The 21,414-nt window shown below is 38.9% G+C and overlaps 1 protein-coding gene across 1 annotated transcript in view; it reads right to left on the bottom strand.

Moving 5' to 3' along the window:
* LOC113509564 (1-phosphatidylinositol 4,5-bisphosphate phosphodiesterase epsilon-1-like) overlaps nucleotides 1-21,414 on the bottom strand; it is a 195,406-nt gene that overhangs the window by 139,463 nt on the left and 34,529 nt on the right. The window lies entirely within an intron of this gene.

Consider the following 21,414-nt stretch of genomic DNA (forward strand, 5'->3'; position numbering starts at 1 on the left):
TCAACAAATATTGCGTCTAAATTGCGCCCACCAAGTACCCTCTTGTATAGGCATTATTACGTATCCAATACCGAGGACGGGATGCCTTAAATACTGTATGCGGTACATACCACCATAAAAAAATCAAAGCGTAAATGGAAATTTGAAAGTAAATTATTTACATTTTTCTTTTTGCTGTTTCAGATTTTTTTTTGAAATGGATGATAGTGGAATGATAACTCCGCCTGAGTTATCGGTATACGCAAACGGGGCACCAGTAAGGGATGATAGGTGAGAATGAAAAAATAGAAAATCTTGATGAGTACACCTGAAATTCAACATGATGGTTTCCAAGGGGGACCATGTGGAGGCCGACCTGACAGGGTACATCGTTAACAATGGACTAGTACACATTACTGTATATAGTTTTAGATTAATTCAGTTGATCCGTTTTAAAAATCGAATCAAAACGTGAAACTGCAAAAATTACTCACGCACCATAAGAAATTCGTCGAAATAAAATAAACAGACCGTCGACAACCCTATGAATAACTTAGTTACAACTCGTGTCGGGCTTATTTGGTATCTTTCCGCATTTAGTTCGAAGCGAAACGTCACAGAAATTATTGCGTGCAAATACACACAAATGCCTTGTATTGTATTCCTTTCTGTCACTTCACGGCTTCTGTTTATTTTTATATATATATATATATATATATATATTCTTTACCAAATTGGTTACAGGTTTTTGTATTTTATGCACGAAAAATTATTAATTCCCTCTTGCGCCACCTGCCCACTTCTATCTGTTCTCCTTTAACCAAAGGTTGTCTGTAAGAGATCGCCCTAGCGATAAGACCGCCTTTTGTACCTTTATATATATATATATATATATATATATATATATATTTCAATCTGTATTTATGTCACTGTATTTCACTTGAATTATTCACTTGTCATTGTATATTTTTATTTATGGTGCAATAAAGAGTTAAATACTAACAATAAATGATAACAACTTGTTAGCAAGGGAGGACTTATCTCTGAAAGAGATCTCTTCCAGCCAACCCAGTGTAGTTAGAGAGAAAATAATTTAATTTGGGTAATCCAGTGCAGGAAAGGTACCGGTGAAAATAATGTAAATACAACAAACACTATTGTGAATAAATATATAAATATATAAATAAGTAAATAGATAAATACATATACATATGTATAAGTGCATAGAATTATCATGTACAATTGATTAAAAGGTGTGATTTCAGTCTTCTCTTGTAGGAAGTAAGGTATATATTTATTTATTTAATATATTATGTGTATGTTTATATTATTTTTTGCTTTATATTGCTTGCTTTATATTTCCTCTATTCAGTAATGCACCGCCTACTTATTTCTCTGTTCGCCCAATGTCGACTGGTAGAGAACACCGTCCGGTGTTCAGTCCGCCATATGCACATAGAATTTTACTGTGCATTAAAGTTTAAATAAATAAAATAAATTTACTTTTAATATAGACATAATATATATTTTTTTAATAAGTGAAATTGGATTGGTTACCCCGCCCGCGCTATCGGTATACACCGGCGGGGTACCAGTAAAAGATGATAGGTGAGGATGAAGCAGGTCAGTTAGCCCATCGTGACGAATTCAACAAGAATTGTTCACGATGGTTTCCAGTGGGCACCATGTGGAGGTCGACCTGGTCGACCAATCAATATAGACGAACAGGTAGATAAAATTTCCAAATTATTTTTAATCAAATACAAATTATATTACTCTTATTAAGAGCACTTCCTTACATCAAATTAACTTAAACAACTTGTTCAAAATTAACCTTTCTACTTACATATATTGACAATTGTAGCTTTTTATAAAAAAGAAAATTGATAAACAATTGAAATGGAACAAAATACATATAATACATCAACTAAAGTTTCATCCCAATCATCTGGACGCGTGGCGGTCCTCCACCGTGCGTTTTTCAAGGCACTTTCTCCTACGCACAACCACTCTTTGGAATCAACTCCCAGCAGCAGTATTTCCGAACCGATACGACAACATAACCTTCAAGAAAAGAGCATATTCCTTTTTAAAAGGCCGGCAGCACACCTGCAATGTCGCTGGTGTTGTGGGTGATCATGGGCGGCGGTAGTCACTTACCATCAGCTGAGCCGCATTGCTCGTTTGCCCCCTGTGTTGTAAAAAAAAAGGCAACAGACGGTAATTTTATTTACAACTAGCGGCCCGTCCCAGCGTCGCACGGGTGGACATTTTTAACATTTCCCTTCACTGCTCTGCTCCTATTGATCGTAGCGTGATGAAAAGTATACTATAACCTGCCCAGGAGTATGGAGAATAATTGTACCAAGTTTCGTTAAAATCCGTCGAGTAGTTTTTGTTTGTATAACGAATATACAGACGGGCAGACAAAAATTTTACTGATTGCATTTTTGGCATCAGTATCGATCACTAATCACCCGCTGTTATTTCGGAAATATATTTCATGTACAGAATTGACCTCTCTACAGATTTATTATAAGTATAATCTACGACTTTCGTTGTAATTTTATAACTCAAGAACGGGCTCACCTATCCAAACCAAATGTTTAGGCTTTGTTCGGACTATTTAGTAGATGGTTTATGTGAAGTTTGCACAAAATCGCTCGAGCGGTTCTTCATTTATCACATTTTTTTGTAACAAATGAATTCAATAAATGGCGGATCATTTTGTTAATGGGGATTTTTGTTTCAAATTAAAAATTTTTTCAAGATGGCGATTGTGCTGTCGAATTGAAACTGTTTTCAGTGTTAACAGTACAAGCATGTTGTTATGTCATTCATGCGGTAATTTTTTTTTTATTATTTCACTTTATACATAGCGAAGCACGTACCAAGCCGCTAGTATAATATAATTAGCAATACCTATATGCAACAAGAACCAGCACATTTTATAAACAACTCTCTTATACAAAAGTCGATTGCTTGGATACCTCTGTCCCATTCGTGTTTCAACCGTGAAGCAGCTGTGTTTGCATGGCTGTGTTTCGGTTTGAAGGGTGGAATATGGCGTAAATTTACAGAGTACAGAGGAATAACAGCTGAGTCCTCAGGAATGGCAACGCATGGGGGGTGTCACGGGCGAAACAGTATACTCTGTTATGTCCACGGTACTGCTCATGTCTATAGGCGACGGTTACCACTTTCCATCAGGTGGGCCGTGAGCTTGTTTGCCATTCTAAGTTGTATAAAAAAAAATACAGAAACTTTCTAGCTGCAATTTTATTATATTACTAAAATCATATGATATACGTAAAAATATACAAAAATTTAAGTGTACGAGAGAGACACTTTACCTTGCCGGAGGCTGGGGTTATTTGGGAATCATCTCACAAAGTGATAAGGGCGTCCTTCGGTGAAAAATGTCCGGTCGGAATACCCACGGTCCAAATAAAAATTCTGTCGCCTCGAATCGTGTTTATTTTCTCGAAAACTACGATACGGTTGTGGTAATAATCTACTCGTTATGTGGTAATAATACTCGTTTGGCTGTTATTTTTGAACGGGTTGCGCCATCTGGTGGCAAAAGGTTGTAAACCTCTGTCAAAAAAAAACATTTATTTACTTGTAATATATTAAATATATGACAGAGGTAATCAAATGTACAAAGGCGAGCTTAACTCTAAAAGGGTTCTCCTCCAGCAACGCCTAAAGTGGAAGGGGCATCAATGTCAGCGAGTAGAGCGGTGTACAACATTGGGGCAATTTACAAACAAAAAACAACTATACCTATGACCTTGAAAGTCGATCTGATAGAAGATATATCACTAATAATGTGGCTGTTTTGAGGAACCAGAATCCATGGGGAACACCTGATGTATAACTGTGGTTCGTTAGCAAGTATGCGTTTTACCAGAGGGAGACTTTGTACAAAAGTCGATTGCTTGAGTACCTCTGTCCCATTCGTGTTTCAACCGTGAAGCATTTGTGTTTGCATCGCTGTTTCGGTTTGAAGGGTGGGATATGGCATGAATTTACTGAGTACAGAAGAATAACACCTGAGTCTCATGGGCGAAACAGTATACTCTGTTGTCCATGGTACTGTTCATGTCTATAGGCGACGGTTACCACTTTCTATGAGGTGGGCCGTCAGCTTAATTGCTATTCTAAGTTGTATAAAAAATGCGTATGAGATATCTCAAACCTTCACTTAACCTACTCTTAAGCTTCACGGTTGAAACACGAATGGGACAGAAGTACCCACGCCTTTCCCGTAAGAGTTCTTTTGCCAATAGTCGCCACGCTTGGCAGGCGGGTTGGCTACCGCAGTTAGGCTTTTAGAGATGTTTTAAGAGGGGCGCCGCTGCCCATCCCTCGCCCTCCCTTAATCGCCTTACGATACCCACGGGAAAGGAAGGTGTGGCCTATTCTATGCCGGGACCACACGGCGAATAAAAGATCCTTCTAAAATTTTCACGCACGGAGTTGCGGGCAGGAACTAGTGTATATCTGTATATCCTCTCAAATAACTCAACAGTTACTTTGTTATTTATCTGTCTGAAGGTCAAAAAGGTTATTTCACCTCTCAGACCCTTGCAGACAGAAATAGATGTAACTCAATTGATTTTTAAATGACTAGCTTCTACCCGCAACTTCGACCGTGTGACCGGGGTTTTTTTTTATGGGTCAAAATAGTATGGTAACCCCGCCTGAGCTAACGGGATACGCTGGCGGAGCACTAGTGAAAGGTGATAGATGAGAATGAAAACAGGCCAGTTAGCCCATCATGATGATCAGGAATTAACCATGACAGTTTCCAGGGAGTACCGCGAGGAGGTCGACCTGGTTGGGTATATTGCTAGCAATGGGATTCTCAGTCTCCATTACTAACAATCCCTTTCCCCCCACGTGTCCGGGGTATGTTTACTGACCGGAATAAGTAGGTAGTACGCGTATACCAAACCTCATGGCGACGGGGGGAAAGGGATTGTTAGTAATAGGATCTGACGTATTGCCAGCAATATACTAATATATCCCTATCAGGTCGACCTCCACGTGGTCCACCCTGGAAACCATCGTGGGTAATTCTAGTGGAATTTGTCACGATGGGCTAACTGACCTGCTTTTAATCCTCACCTATCATCCCTCACTGGTGCCTCGCCAGCGTATACCGATAGCGCGGGCGGGGTTACCATTCCATTATCAGAGTGATAATGGAATGGTAATATTAAGAAATAATAGAATATTCATCGCGCCTCCGACCAAACTCTTTATAATTACTCCTCTCCATCCAAAGGTTGTCTGCAAGAGATCGCTCTTAGCGATAAGGTCGCCCATTGTTGTCTCACTGTGATCATTTCTTGTAATTGTTTATACTTATAATAAGTTTACTTTTTTTTATACAACTTAGAATGGAAAACAACCTGACGGCCCACCTGATGGAAAGTGGTAACCGTCGCCTATAGACATGAGCAGTAACATGGACATAACAGAGTATACTGTTTCACCCATGATACCCCCCATGCGTTGCCATTCCTGAGGACTAAGGTGTTATTCCTCTGTACCCAGTATATTCACTGGCAGCTTGTTTGCTATTTTAAGTTGTATAAAAAAAAATAGTTGCCACGCTTTGCAGACGGGTTGGTAACCGCAGTTAGGCTTTTGGTGATTTTTTACAACACAGAGGGCAAACGAGCATGCGGCTCACCTGATGGTAAGTGACTACCGCCGCCCATGATCACCCACAACACCAGCGACATTGCAGGTGTGCTGCCGGCCTTTTAAAAAGGAATATGCTCTTTACCGTGGTGAGATGTTAGATCTGTGAGATCCTTTAGAGATGTTTTAAGAGAGACGCTACTGTCTCAACAATTAGGTTCCCTCAGTCGGTTCTTAAGATACCCACGTGAAAGGAAACTGTTGCACATTCAATGCCAGGACCACACGGTAAATCTTTTGTGAATCGCTTCAAAACATCACCCTTTTTTCGTTTGGAATCGGTTAAAACATCAAACAAAAATCAGTCTTCTTCGCAGTAAAATCCAAAAGCACTCTTGTCACCATGTAATTAAGGGTTAGTTAATAAAGTAACTGCGTAGTTAGACTACGTAAGAGTTACTATTAAATAGGTTTGTTTAATTGCTATTATTAGCAATTCCAAGTACGGTTTGGTCAATATCTTGTATATATATATATTGTTCCAATATCTTATATACTGTCGATATATATATATATATATATATATATATATATATATATATATATATATATATATATATATATATATATATATATATATATATATATATATATATATATATATATATATATATATATATATATATATATATATATATATATATATTAGTATATATAAGGTGAGTAATATATAAGGTGTTTCCAAATTATCTGCATTCCCTTTAGGGGATATAGTATTACGCATATACGTTACCAGAGGGAGACTTTGTACAAAAGTCGATTGCTTTGGTACCTTTGTCACATTCGTGTTTCAACCGTGAAGCAGTTGTGTTTGCATGGCTGTGTTTCAGTTTGAAGGGTGGGATATGGCGTGAATTTACAGGGTACAGAGGAATAACACATGAGTCCTCAGGAATGACAACGCATGGGGGGTATCATGAGTGAAACAGTATACTCTGTTATGTCCATGGCACTGCTCAAGTCTATAGGCGACGGTTACCACTTTCTTTCAGATGGGCCGTCTGCTTGTTTGCCATTCTAAGTTGTATAAAATAAAAAAAAACGTTACGATAATTAATGATAGAATTTCGTATTCCAAAATATATATATATCAAGAGGTGAAGAGACTCGCTGAATATAGATATATTTTTCAGCACATCTGCTCTTCATACGCTTTCTATTATTACCTACTGGTTAGCTGGTAAAGAATGTCATATAGCATTAAGCTCGCCACTTGTACAAAGTTTTATTGTGCAATAAAGAATTAGCTGGAGGGATAGAATTAGCAATGAGGAGGCCCTGCTTAGGGTTAAGGAAAAAAGACAAATTATTAGAACTATTGAGGACAGAAGGGGAGAAATGTTGGGACACTTGATACGACACGACAAACTTATGAACATTATAATAGAAGGTAAGATAGAAGGAAGGAGGGGAAGAGGGAGACCGAGGCATAGTTACATCAGGCAGATCAAGGAAGCAGTTGGTGTCGTGTCGTATCAAGAGGTGAAGAGACTCGCTGAAAATCGTAGTGAGTGGCGAGAGCTCCACAGACAAGAGCGCAGCTCTTAAATAGGATAGATAGATAAAGAATAAATAAATAAATATTCGACCGATATGGGCGATATCGAAATGGGTGATATCGGATCGGTATCCGGATTACCATGCCTATTTCCAAAAGACAATTAGTTAATTATGTTTTTCGTGGCGTCATTGGTCGCCGTCGACGCTACACTAGTAATTAGTATCGGGTAGTATTGGGACCAGGGGCTTGTATTATAGTTAGATATAAAACTCAAAGGGTCTCAAAAACAATGACCCTAATAATATTAACACTAGATACAAATACAAACTTGCTATTCCGAAGTATACAACGTTTAATATTGTACCTCTGTTCCATTCGTGTTTCAACCGTGAAGCAGTTGTGTTTGCATGGCTGTGTTTCGGTTTGAAGGGTGCGATATGGCGTGAATTTACTGGGTACAGAGGAATAACACCTGAATCCTCAGGAATGGCGACGCATAGGTGGTATCATGGGCGAAACAGTATACTCTGTTATGTCCATGGCACTGCTTATGTTTGTAGGCGACAGTTACCGCTTTCCATCAGGTGGGCCTTCAGTTTGTTTGCCATTCTAAGTTGTATTAAAAAAAAATGATGTAGTCAAATAACTCGAAACATCTTTTAAAAAACAAACACTATACATGAAAAAAGCTACTTAATCTTCTACGTGAATACCGGACGCGGGCCGAATACGGTTGTATCCGGGTAGCCGGACGTCCGGCCCGCGTCCGGTTGTCCGACAGCAGATAACTGATATCCAGTTAATGACCGGCGATCGAACGGTCGAAAGCCCACGGCTGTAATGCCTTTGTGTTGTTTTTTATTACTTTTAATTAATCTACTTCAAAATGGCGGGAGATTCTCGATTTCATTGTCTATGGTTTTTTACGCATTAATATAACTGTCTGGAACTATTTTGAACTTTTAAACAAAATCAGACAGGATTTAGAATCGTTCTTTAAAATAGATTAGAATGTAAAATATTTATTGTCAGAAAAACAATAATAAATACAAAAATATTAAAACAATAGTGGCCCGTCTCGGCGTCGCACGGGTGGATATTTCCCTTCACTGCTCTGCTCCTATTGATCGTAGCGTGATGAAAAGTATACTATAACCTGCCCGGGAGTATGAAGAATAATTGTACCAAGTTTCGTTAAAATCCGTCGAGTAGTTTTTTTTTCTATAACGAACACAAAGACAGATAGACAAAAATTTTACTGATTGCATTCTTGGCACCAGTATCGATCACTAATCACCCGCTGATAGTTATTTTGGAAATATATTTTATGTACAGAATTGACCTCTCTACAGATTTATTATAAGTATAGATATAAGAAGTGCCGCATATCTTTTTTAATGGGTGATAATGGTATGGCAACCCCGTCCGCGCTATCGGTATACACCGGCGGGGCGCCAGTGAATGATGACTTATGAGGATGAAAGGAGGTCTGTTAGCCCATCCTGACCAGTTCAACTAGAATTAGCCACGATGGTTACCAGGGGAAACCACTTTTGGATTGGGGCTTTTTGACCCCATTACTAACAATCCCTTTCCCCCAATGTCTCATATTGGGCAAAAGGAACTGGCTCAGCTGATGCTATGAGTGTCCCAGTGCAATGTGTACAGCTGCACAGCGTTGGTTTAGCTAGTTTGGCCTAGTCTCTCTCTTAACACACTGTCTTTACGACAGTCTACAGGAGAAGCCTATGTTCAGCACTGGACAGAGAATGACTGAGGTGATGATGATCATCACCATAACAGCCTTTAACTGTTCACTGCTGAACATAGGCTTCCCCCTTGGGGGGGTTTGCCAGTAGCTGCCACGCTTGGCAGGAGCCTTAAAAGAGTCTCCAAAGCCTAACTGCAGTTGCCAGTGGCATTGGCAACTGCAGTTAGGCTTTGGAGACGTTTTAAGATGCCTATCCCTCGACCATTAAGTGTTTTTTAGTCGCCTCTTACTCCCACGGGAGAGGAAGGGGTGGCTTTATTCTATGCCGGGACCACACGTCCTATTCATTCATATCTACCGTGAAGCAGTTGTGTTTGCATGGCTGTGTTTCGGTTTGAAGAGTGGGATATGGTGTGAATTTACTGGGTACAGAAGAATAACACCTGAGTCCTCAGGAATGGCAACGCATAGAGGGTATCATGGGTGAAACAGTATACTCTGTTATGTCCACGGTACTGCTCATGTCTATAGGCGACGGTTACCACTTTCCATCAGGTGGGCCGTCAACTTGTTTGCCATTCTAAGTTGTATAAAAAAAAACTGTCCACTGTTGAACACAGATCAAACCAATAAGCGGGGGTTTAATAGTAGTTGCCATGCTTAGCAATGTTATGCAAGTTGGTTGGCAAACGCAGCTGTCTAGTATCCAGGGTACATAAGCACATAAGCACGATACACGATATTTTACGAACACTCAGTTTATAGAATGAGCTCCCTGCCGAGGTTTTCCCAAGAGACTACAACATGGGGTTCTTCAAAAAAGAGGTAAAGAGGTTTCTTCAGGGTCGGCAACGTGCGCGTAATACGCCTGGTATTGCTGGTGTTCAGAGGCTACGGTAACCGCTTACCATCAGGTGGGCCGTATGCTTGTTTACCACTTCAAAGGTTTAAAAAAAAACTATTTGGCGCTGCGTAACACGGACAGGGGCATTTCATTTATTATAACTTAACATTGTTACGAGAACGTTATACAGCGTGTTCATAAATCATCCATATGTGTGATTCCCTATTAAGCCACAGTCCTGTCTACTCCCTAGAGTTAATGGTGTGAAATTATAAATACAACACTCCAAGTTGTACTATAACTAGGGTGACCAAACTGGCTCAACTCGCGGGACTTTCCATAGAATCCAATTTTTTTATTTATTTATTTAATTTATTTGTTTGGCGCACACAACACAAGTACAAACATTGCTAGCAAGCCCCGTCAGGTCGACCTCCACGCGGTTACCCCTGGAAACCATTGTGACCAATACTTGTTGCATTCGTCACGATGGGCTAACTGACCTGCTTTCATCCTCACCTATCATCCTTTACTGGTGCTCCGCCAATGTATACCTTTGTTGCTTTGTTTTCAGCGCCTTGTATCTATATTGTTGCTACTTGTGAAAACCTATTAGTGGCTTATTTTGTGATCCTAAAACTGTATATATTTGCTCTAGTGTAGCCCTGGTCTTCCTATGAATAAATAAATAAATATGTACATAGAATTTCACTGTGTATATAAAGTTTAAATAAATAAATATTAATATAGTATGTATTACATTAACAGTTTTACTATTAAATGTCATTTTTATTTAAAAATACTCGTTTCCTAAATCGACCCGACCGGGAACCGAACCCGGGACCACATTTACGCAAACTAACCTGCCCACGTGTTGTTTGTAGTTCGAGTAAATAAATAAATAAATAAATAAATAAATAATCAATTCTATGTATTGGTAAATTAACTTACAAATTAAAATTATAATAATTTTTAAAAGATAGTTTTATCAGAAGATAAAAGGTTGCCAGATGACAACCCTAGGTTGCGGGGGGAAAGGGATTGTTAGTAATGTAGACTGAGAATCCTATTGCTAGCAGTATACCCAACCAGGTCGATCCTCTCGCGGTTCCCCCTGGAAACTATCATGGTTAATTCCTAATGAATTCGTCATGATGGGCTAACTGGCCTGTTTTCATTCTCATCTATCACCCTTCACTGGTGCTCTGCCAGCGTATCCTGTTAGCGCAGGCGGGGTTACCATACCATTTTCACACATCAAAAAAAACCCTAAGTTGCGGCTAACTGAGAGAAGGCAATCCAACTGCATTGTATTATAATTATTTTTGCTAATTTATCATTAAAACCAAGTTTCATTATAAAGTCTTATATGCGACTTTAGCAGAACTCAGATGTTAGCAACGACTGAGGTTTTCCCTGGAGACTACAGTATGGGGTTCTTCAAAAAGAATATATTAAGGTTCCTTCGGGGTCGGCAACGCACACGTGACACCCCTAGTGTTGCAGGGGGAAAGGGGTTGTTAGCAATGGAGTTTGACAGCTCCATTGCTAGCAATATGCCTTATTAGGTCGACCTCCACGTGGTTCCCCCTGGAAACCATCGTGAACAATTCATATTGAATTCGTCACGATGGGCTAATTGACCTGCTTCATACTCATCTATCATCCTTCACTGGTGCCCCGCCGGTGTATACCGATAGCGCGGGTGTGGTTACCATTCCATTATCACAAATTAAAAAAAAACCCTAGTGTTGCAGGCGTCCATAGGCTACAGTGACCGTTTACCATCAGACGGGCCGTATGTTTGTTTGTTGCATTTGTGGTAGAAAAAAACGGGGTTTCAGGTCCTTATTAGTATAGTTTTATAACAATTTGCACAAAGATCCACTAATAAACTGTGATAATTGATATAGAGTGAGATAGAACAAACAGACGCCCTAATGATAAGTGGCCCCTGTCTCCCCTAATCGGTACAAATAGGGGCAAAATACGCGGAGACAAACTCTCAGTGGGTCAATTGTTTTCACAAATTAATCTTAGTCTAAACAGTAGAAGTTTATATTGGATTATCCGTGTAAAAAAAGTCTATGTTTTTCATGCAACTTAGTATTTAGCATGCAAACAAGCTGACGGCCCACCTGATGGAAAGTGGTAACCGTCGCCCATAGACATGAGCAGTACCTTGGACATAACAGAGTATACTGTTGGCGTTGCCATTCCTGAGGACTCAGCTGTTATTCCTCTGTACCCTGTAAATTCGCGTAAACATTGAAAAAAAGTTTGAATTTGACACAAAAATCCCCATTAACAAAATGATCCGCCATTTATTGAATTCATTTGTTACAAAAATATGTGATAAATGAAGAACCGCTCGAGCGATTTTTTTTTTAGGGGGCAAACGAGCATGCGGCTCACCTGATGGTAAGTGACTACCGCCGCCCATGATCACCTACAACACCAGCGGCATTGCAGGTGTGCTGCCGGCCTTTTAAAAAGGAATATACTCTTTTCTTGAAGGTTATGTTGTCGTATCGGTTCGGAAATACTGCTGCTGGAAGTTGATTCCAAAGAATGGTTGTGCGTGGAAGAAAGTGCCTTGAAAAAGGCACGGTGGAAGACCGCCACTCGTCCAGATGATTGGGATAAAACTTTAGTTTGTGGCAGGTTGTACGGTGGTGAAAATCAGCAGCAGGTATCAATCCGAACAATTCCTCAGAACACTCCCCATGATAAATTCGGTAGAAGATGCACAGAGATGCAACATCTCTGCGCAGTTTCAGTGGGTCAAGTCGGACAGTAAGGCGTTGACTATCGATAATTCGAGCCGCCCGACTTTGAATGCGGTCTAACGGAAGGAGTTGGTACTGTGGCGCTCCTGCCCACAGGTGAGAACAGTATTCCATATGCGGTCTGACTTGGGCTTTATATAATTTCAGGCGGTGTTCTGGCATGAAATATCGTCTCACCCTATTGAGCACTCCTAACTTTTTGGAAGCTATCTTAGCCTTCTCCTCCAGATGACCGCAAAACTGGACGTCGCAAGATATATCAACGCCCAGAATTCCTAACTTCACACGTGCAAACTTCACATAAACCATCTACTAAATAGTCCGAACAAAGCCTAAACATTTGGTTTGGATAGGTGAGCACGTTCTTGAGTTATAAAATTACAACGAAAAGTGGCATTATTTATATATATATATATATATATATATATATATATATATATATATATATATATATATATATATATATATATATATATATATATATAGATACATATAACTTAAGTTGTGAGTAATATCAGTAAATACGATTATAAGTGAATTAAATTAACAAATATTAAAATATATATAGCAATATACGAGTATATATAATTTTAACCAGAGGGAGACTTTGTACAAAAGTCGATTGCTTGAGTATCTCTGTCCCATTCGTATTTCTACCGTGAAGCAGTTGTGTTTGCATGGCTGTGTTTCGGTTTGAAGGGTGAGATATGGCAGTGAATTTACAGGGTACAGAGGAATAACACCTGAGTCCTCAGGAATGGCAACGCATGGGAGGTATCATGGGCGAAACAGAATACTCTGTTATGTCTATGGTACTGCTCATGTCTATAGGCAACGGTTACCACTTTCCATCAGGTGGACCGTCAGCTTGTTTACCATTCTAAGTTGTATAAAAAAAATTTTAGTTACAATATCTATGTACTTGGTCCTATAACGTATATGTTAAAAGTCTGTAAAAAAAAAATATTGGATAACAGATTTTTAACACTTTCGAAAATAGATCGACCGATATGGGCAATATCGAAATGTGCAATGACCTTTCCCCGCCATCAGTGTCCAGAGAAACCCAATATATAGATACCGGATCGGTATTCATAATAACTATATCTAATGAGATGTCCTCGTAAACGGGACACGTGTGGTCAACCTATGTACGTGATGCGAACAAATCTAAACTAGATCTGAACTCCGTAACTAGTATATGATAATCTCTAGCCCTTGGGGTACATGGCAGTCTTCATTTATATATACTAGCATTCCGCCCCGGCTTCGCACGAGTATGTAGATAGAAAAGTATATATTAGCTTTCATCGTCGTCATATCAGCCTTAACGGTCCACAGCTCAAAATATGCCAGTAGTGGGGGGAAGGGATTGTTAGTAATGGAGACTAAGTATCCTATTGCTAGCAACCTCTGTCCCATTCGTGATTCTACTGTGAAGCAGTTGTGTTTGCATGGCTGTGTTTCGGTTTGAAGGGTGGGATATGGCAGTGAATTTACAGGGTACAGAGGAATAAATAACACGTGAGTCCTCAAGAATGGCAACGCATGGGGGGTATCATGGGCGAAACAGTATGTGTGTGGACTGTTATGTCCATGGTATTGCTCATGTCTATAGGCGACGGTTGCCACTTTCCATCAGGTAGGCCGTCAGCTTGTTTGCCATTCTAAGTTGTATAAAAAAATATGGGTATATTGCTAGCAATAGGGTACTTAGTCCCTATTGCAGGTCGTACTCCGCGTGGTCCCCCCTGGAAACCACCGTGCTGAATTTCAGGTGTATTCATCACGATGGGCTAACTGACCTGCCTTTTCATTCTCACCTATCATCCCTCACTGGTGCCCCGCCAGCGTATACCGATACCATTCCATTATCAACTATTAAAGAAAAAAAAACAAAACACGTCGTTCCCTAAATTAGCTCGATTGGCAATCGAACCCGGGACTCCGTTATGCAAACCAACATTCTTACTACTCAGCTATAGAGGTTGTAGCTTGAATAAAAAATTCGATTTACTTTTATCATATACTAATCAATGATGTAAAATGCAAATATGATAAGTCAGTATGGTGGATTTGTGGGAGACGGTGGGAGTTGGGGGATAGGCGAAAAGGAGGCGGAGCGGTGGGAGGGGGAGGGCGCGAGAGGCTGATATAAATGGAAACCCTCTAGAAATTCACGGGAGAATGCAAAAAATGTTGCATCACGGCACATTGTATTGGAAAACTGAGGATCTTCGTGGCGTAGCGCTGAATACGGTACTTTGTAAACAAGGTTCCGGGTTCGACTACCAGTCGGGCAAATTTAGGAAACGAAGTCTGTAACTGTCTCAGGTTTTTGTGTTGTTATTTAAAAGAAAACAATAGTATGGTAACCCCGCCCGCGCTAACGGGATACGCTGGCGGAGCACCAGTGAAGGGTGATAGATGAGAATGAAAACAGGCCAGTTAGCCCATCATGATGAATTCATCAGGTATTAACCATGATAGTTTCCAGGGGGAACCGCGTGGAGGTCGACCTAGTTGGGTATATTGCTAGCAGTGGGATTCTTAGTTTCCATTACTAACAATCCCTTTCCCCCCGGCAACCGCAGTTAGTCTTAACTTAGAGATGTTTTAAGAGGGACGCTGCTACCCATCCCTTGACTGTAAGCTCCCTTAATCGCGTCTTACGACACGGGAAAGGAAGGGCTAGTCCATTTTATGCCGAGACCTACACGACTAGAAGTGCTTGTAAACAAGTCTATTTAAATAAAGACTAAATCTGTATTAATAATAATAATAACGAAATTCTTCTGTTATTACGACTGGCAACATCAAATATTGTCTTACACATACATCTAATATATAAAATTCTCGTGTCGCGGTGTTTGTTACCAAACTCCTCCGGAACGGCTTTACCGATTTTCATGAAATTTTGTGTGCATATCGGGTAGGTCTGAGAATCGGCCAACATCTATTTCTTATACCCCTCAATGATACGGGTGACCCACCCTTAAAATTTTTTTTTTTCATTTCTTTGACAAAATTTTTTATTATTATTTTATCATGATTGAGCATTGAAAAATACATACAACTTCAAATTTTCACGCTTTTACGAAAATTTTTCATGTATAATTCTTAAAATAACGTATTTGGTAAAACAACGTTTGCCGAGTCAGTTAGTGTCTTGTGTAATTCAGGTGTTCATTATGTTTTGAGTGCTTGAAACCGATAGAAATTAACTTCTGACTACCCTTCTTCTAAATAGCGAATATGACGAACGCACGCTATGTATTTGATCTGTATTTCTTTCTTTTTTTTATTATTTTTTCTTTTCAGTGGTGTTTCGCGACTCACTTTTGGCCACAACAGAATATCAGTGTTTTGCTCTTTTCAGGGCAAAGCAAAAAGCTGAGTTGTTGCCATTTTGTATTACTGTGGCACACGCGTGAAGGAAAAAAAAATTTTTACTAATTTTATGCATTCCGAATTTGATTTTTGATTTTTTTTTAATCTTTTCTACATGTATCTTTTTTTATCTTTTTTCACTTTGCTTTTGTGTCTTTTGCTGTTTGTATCTTGTGCTGTAAGTATGCAAATAAATTGCCTATTTATCTATCTTACAGAAAAAAAAAACCGTCGTCGCGTAAGTAGACGTATCAGCGCCGGAAGTGGCGAATGGCGCCAAAGGGCATTAATCAACATCTAACAACAGTCCTTTCCGTTGACTGATCGTGCCCCAGGAAGTGACTTTTGGCAGTAGTTAAGGGGTGGCAATTTGTGTGCGACAGACTTACATAATATAGATGGAGCATGAGTGACAAAAAGGTATTAAAATTTAATATTATTATTATAAGATCGCAGTTTTTAAGAAACAGTTGAACATTCCTGCGTATATACAAAATGTTTGCGTATACGTACTGTGAAGTTACGGTAGAATATTTGCTTCTTTAAATTTCTCTCTTAATGATTCACGACTTCCCATAGAATACATTGCGCGAACAGCACGTTTTTGTAATACAAATATGCTCTGGATGTCGGCTGTTTCATCCCATAATAATATTCCATAGGACATATATACATACATACATGCTTGAGGCATTCGAAATGTGGACATGGGTGAGAATGGAAAGGATAAGTTGGACAGAAAAACTATCGAATGAGGAAGTCCTGAAAAGAGTGAACGAGAAAAGAACATTAATTAAAATAATAGAGAATAGAAGAGACAAAACGCTGGGCCACCTTATACGACATGACGATTTTTTAAAAGCATAGTAGAAAGAAAAATAGAGGGCAAAAGAGGAAGAGGAAGACCGAGGATTAACTACATGGGACAGATAAAGGAAACACTAGGTGTCGTGTCGTATAGGGAGATCAAGGATATGGCCTGGGATAGAGCTGACTGGAGGAAGATGTATGAATTAGTTGCACCGACAAGAGGAAACTCTTAAATGAAAAGAAGAGGGCAATATACTATGAAAGTAACCGAAATATACTAATCTGGCAGTTTCAGAATATTATAGTATATGCATAACGCATTATTTGTCTTGTTTTTTTTTTCAAATATATTCGTAAGAATTCTCTAGCGAAGCATTTGGCGTTCCATTGTTTCTGCCTACCCTAATGGGAGACAGGCGTGACAGATATGTATGTATATATGTAATTTTCTAGCGAAAAATAAAAAATATTTCCCGATTGAACCTTACCATATAATTTCTCCCATACACAGAGTAATAAATAAACATTATGGCAACCCTATACACGCACATATGGATACAAAAGTTGACCTGTTTTTGGCGAAGCATATATATGTTAGGGTTGTCAATCTTGATTTGAATAAAATATTATATTTATTGCACGCCAAGCAGAAAAATGCCTCACATTCTCGTGAGAATATCAAGAAAAAGCCTTTTTACAGTTCACTTGCATTACATATGATTTTTATGCAATTTAGAATGGCAAACAAGCTGACGGCCCACCTGATGGAAAGTGGTAACCGTCGCCTATAGACATGAGCAGTACCGTGGACATAACAGAGTATACTGATACCTATGATAGCCTTTATGAGTAGGAGAAACGGGTTGTTAGTAAAGGACCACCTCCACGCAGTCCCCCCTAGAAACCATCGTGTTTAATTCTAGTCCAATTTGTCACGATGGGCCAACTGATCTTCTTTCATCTTCGCCTATCATTCCACACTGGTGCCCCACCAGCGTATACCCATAACGCAGGTAAAGATACCATAAAATTATCATGCATTTAAAAATATTAGATTATTCTTAAGGAATGAATAGTATATAATGAATATGTACAAATACATAAAATAAATAAATACTCTTCATTGTTCCCTCCATAAGATTACAATAGTAAACTTATTATAGATACAAACAATTACAAGAAATGATCACAGTGAGACAACAATGGGCGACCTTATCGTTAAGAGCGATCTCTTGCAGCCAACCTTTGAATGGAGAGGAGTAATTATAAACAGTCGGACTAGAGCAACGAAGAAAATTTAGTCATTTTTAAATTCATATACAAATATATGCACTAATGTAAACGTGCTGAACATAAGACTTCCCCACTTTCCCATTAAGGGAGTTTTACTAGTAGTTGCTACGATTGGCAGGTAAATTGACAACCGCAGTTAAGCTTTGATGATGTTTTAAGAGGGACGCTGCTGCCCATCCCTCTACAATTAAGTTCCCTTACTCGCCTCTTACGTTATTCATCAGAAAGTAAGGGATGGCCCATTCTACGCCGGGACCATACGGCATATGTCAACAGTAATGGCGTGAATTTACTGGGTACAGAGGAATAACACCTGAGTCTACAGGAATGGCAACGTATGCGGGGTATCATGGGCGAAACAGTATACTCTGTTATGGCCATGGTACTGCACATGTCTATAGGCGACGGTTGCCACTTTCCATCAGGTGGGCCGTCAGCTTGTTTGCCATTATAAGTTGTATAAAAAAAAAAGTTTTTTATCAATTCAATTAAAACTAGATCGGAATCGCATCCATTCCTCATTCTCATTACAGAGAACAAAGACTGCACGTGATTATGTGAATCTTTTGTCATCTGATTGGTTACCGAGCTGCTGGTCCTGAACACTGGATGCTCAATCAAAACGTTTATACACTAGATGTCGCCTACTAGTTTGTATGCGTGAATTACAGAAGTAGAAAAATAAAAATATATATCTATTTATTTATTTATTTATTTATTGCATTCCATAATAATTAATTAATATATAATACATAATTATTACATAAGGTTTCAATTATGGACCCTGTTGGGCACAGCAAGTAGGAGAGAGGAGGACAACACTTTTTTCACTTTCGAAATAGTATATCACGATAAGTACGTATTGTCTTATTATTATTACTCATTATTTAAGTATCACTTCGAGATTGCGTATTAGAATAAAATATATAGCAGATTTGAAGACAGAAATTGACTTGATGTATAATTTCGGTCTGTCTGTGTAACTACATATTGTTGTATGCCGTACAGGCTAAACATGTCGAACGATATTGTATTGTCAACATGTGCATGTATTTATACGCATTTTTTACAAATAAATAATCTTGAATCCAGACTTTTAAGAACATAATTGTGAAAATGGTGTTGATTTTTATTTATAGTTATTTATATTTATTTATATTATTATTTATTTATTATTATTATTTATATATTTACAAGAAACATGGTAAGTGTATAGATGTTACAATAAGTATAAGTCCTCATATTTCGCCATAATTAGCCATGCAAATATTAAAACTTAAAAAGAATAAATGTTTAAGTCATTAAAATTCGAAATGTTACTCGTATAAAAAAAAATACATCAAAAATGTCAGACACTTGTCAACAATAAAAAAGAAAGAAACATTTATTATATTATATTTATTATATTATGTCACATTTATAGTTATAACCCGTGTTCAGTTAGAACCCGTTTTAGTTATAACCCGCGTTCAGTCAGAACCCGTTTTAGTTATAACCCGTGTTCAGTCAGAACCCGTTTTAGTTATAACCCGTGTTTAATGACAACCTGTTTTTAGTGGTAACCCATAATCAGTGATAACCCATGTTTAGTTACAACCTGTTTTTAATTAGAACCCGTTATTACAATGTAATTTTACCTAATTACAGAACTCAGTGCTAGTTATTTATAAATAAATATATAAATATAAAATAAAATATATAACATATAAATATCAAATAAAAAAGAACACAATGATGACAGTCTTCTAATCAATTATATTTAACATACTACATATATCTACATAGAGTAAATATTAAGAAAACAGAATACATCCTAGAACCTTCCGAGGGTGTAGAGCAACAGCCGCGGGGCTGCGTGGCTCGGTTTCAATTAAAGCTACTTCATTTTGGTAATTTTCTTTGTTCTTTTTTTTTTTTCAAATAATAGCTAATTTTGTTCTTTGCTTTCATTGTCTTAAATTTGTTTGATTAGCAGACGGATTGGGCTGGCGGATCAGTGGATTGACTCGTCCACTGTCCACGATACGATTCCAAATAAGAAATAAGGTGTGTTTTTTTATGTTACTATTTATAACAATTTTTTTGTATAGTGCAGAAACTTGGACGATCAGGCAACAAGAACGCCGAAAAATTGATGCTCTAGAGATGTGGTGCTGGCGACGACTGCTGCAAAAACCTTGGACTGCCTTTCGAACTAACGTTTCCATTCTGAATGAACTGAAAATCAGAGAGAGATTGTCGTCAACTGTTCGTATACGAATTCTCATGAAATTCGGCCATATCATCCGGAATGAAGATTGTATGGAACGTTTAATTGTCCAAGGAGCGGTACAAGGCAAAAGTTCTCGGGGTAGATCGCCAACGCGATGGACTAACCTCATCAAAACGGCCACACAGCAGTCTATTGTGGAATGCTCTCGCTCGGCGGCGAACAGAAGTAGATGGAGACGCATTGCGAGGACCTCAATCGCGAAGGAGGACCTCCTCGACCAGCCACTGTCATTGTGGAAACTACGACCACTCTGTCAAGAGTGTAGGACTGAAGAGAGAGATTTATAACAAAGGCAAAAGTTTGTAAGAGTCGATGTATGGACAGATGTTTGTTAGTCTTTCAAGCAAAAACTACTGGTAAATATAATCTCATCATTTGTATATGCATTAAACATTTCCGAACACAATATCCTTCTACCCTCCCTACCTATCCATATTCCCTACCAAATCTGGGATCACATTGGGGGGTAGACGGACAAAATCAGTCTAAAATCCAACTGCGCGTCGAGCTGATCAAGTTCCGCCAAGATCACGAAAAATCTCCGCCAGTTGCGAATTATTCAATCAGCCGCGATCTCCGCGCAACATACAGTGATACTTAAGCAAGTCAACAAAGGTGTTGGACAATTTGAAGAGAGAACGAGAACGCGTACAAAAGACGGAATTTGAATGAAATTTGGTACACGGGTAGATTATATCCTGCTTTGGTACATAGGATAGTTTGTGTACAGATTCATGTGTACGAACACAGGGGGGCAAACGAGCATGCGGCTCACCTGATGGTAAGTGACTACCGCCGCCCATGATCACCCACAACACCAGCGGCATTGCAGGTGTGCTGCCGGCCTTTTAAAATAGAATATACTCTTTTCTTGAAGGTTATGTTGTCGTATCGGTTTGGAAATACTGCTGCTGGAAAACCTTGTGTGCCTTGAAAAACGCACGGTGGAGGACCGCCACTCGTCCAGATGATTGGGATGTAACTTTAGTTTGTGGCGGGTTGTACGGTGGTGAAAATCAGCAGCAGGTATCAATCCGAACAATTCCTCAGAACACTCCCCATGATAAATTCGGTAGAAGATGCACAGAGATGCAACATCTCTGCGCAGTT

Source organism: Galleria mellonella, unplaced genomic scaffold, assembly GCF_026898425.1.
Source record: "Galleria mellonella isolate WM207_F2 unplaced genomic scaffold, CSIRO_AGI_GalMel_v1 utg778, whole genome shotgun sequence".
NCBI classification, from domain to species: Eukaryota; Metazoa; Arthropoda; class Insecta; order Lepidoptera; family Pyralidae; genus Galleria; species Galleria mellonella.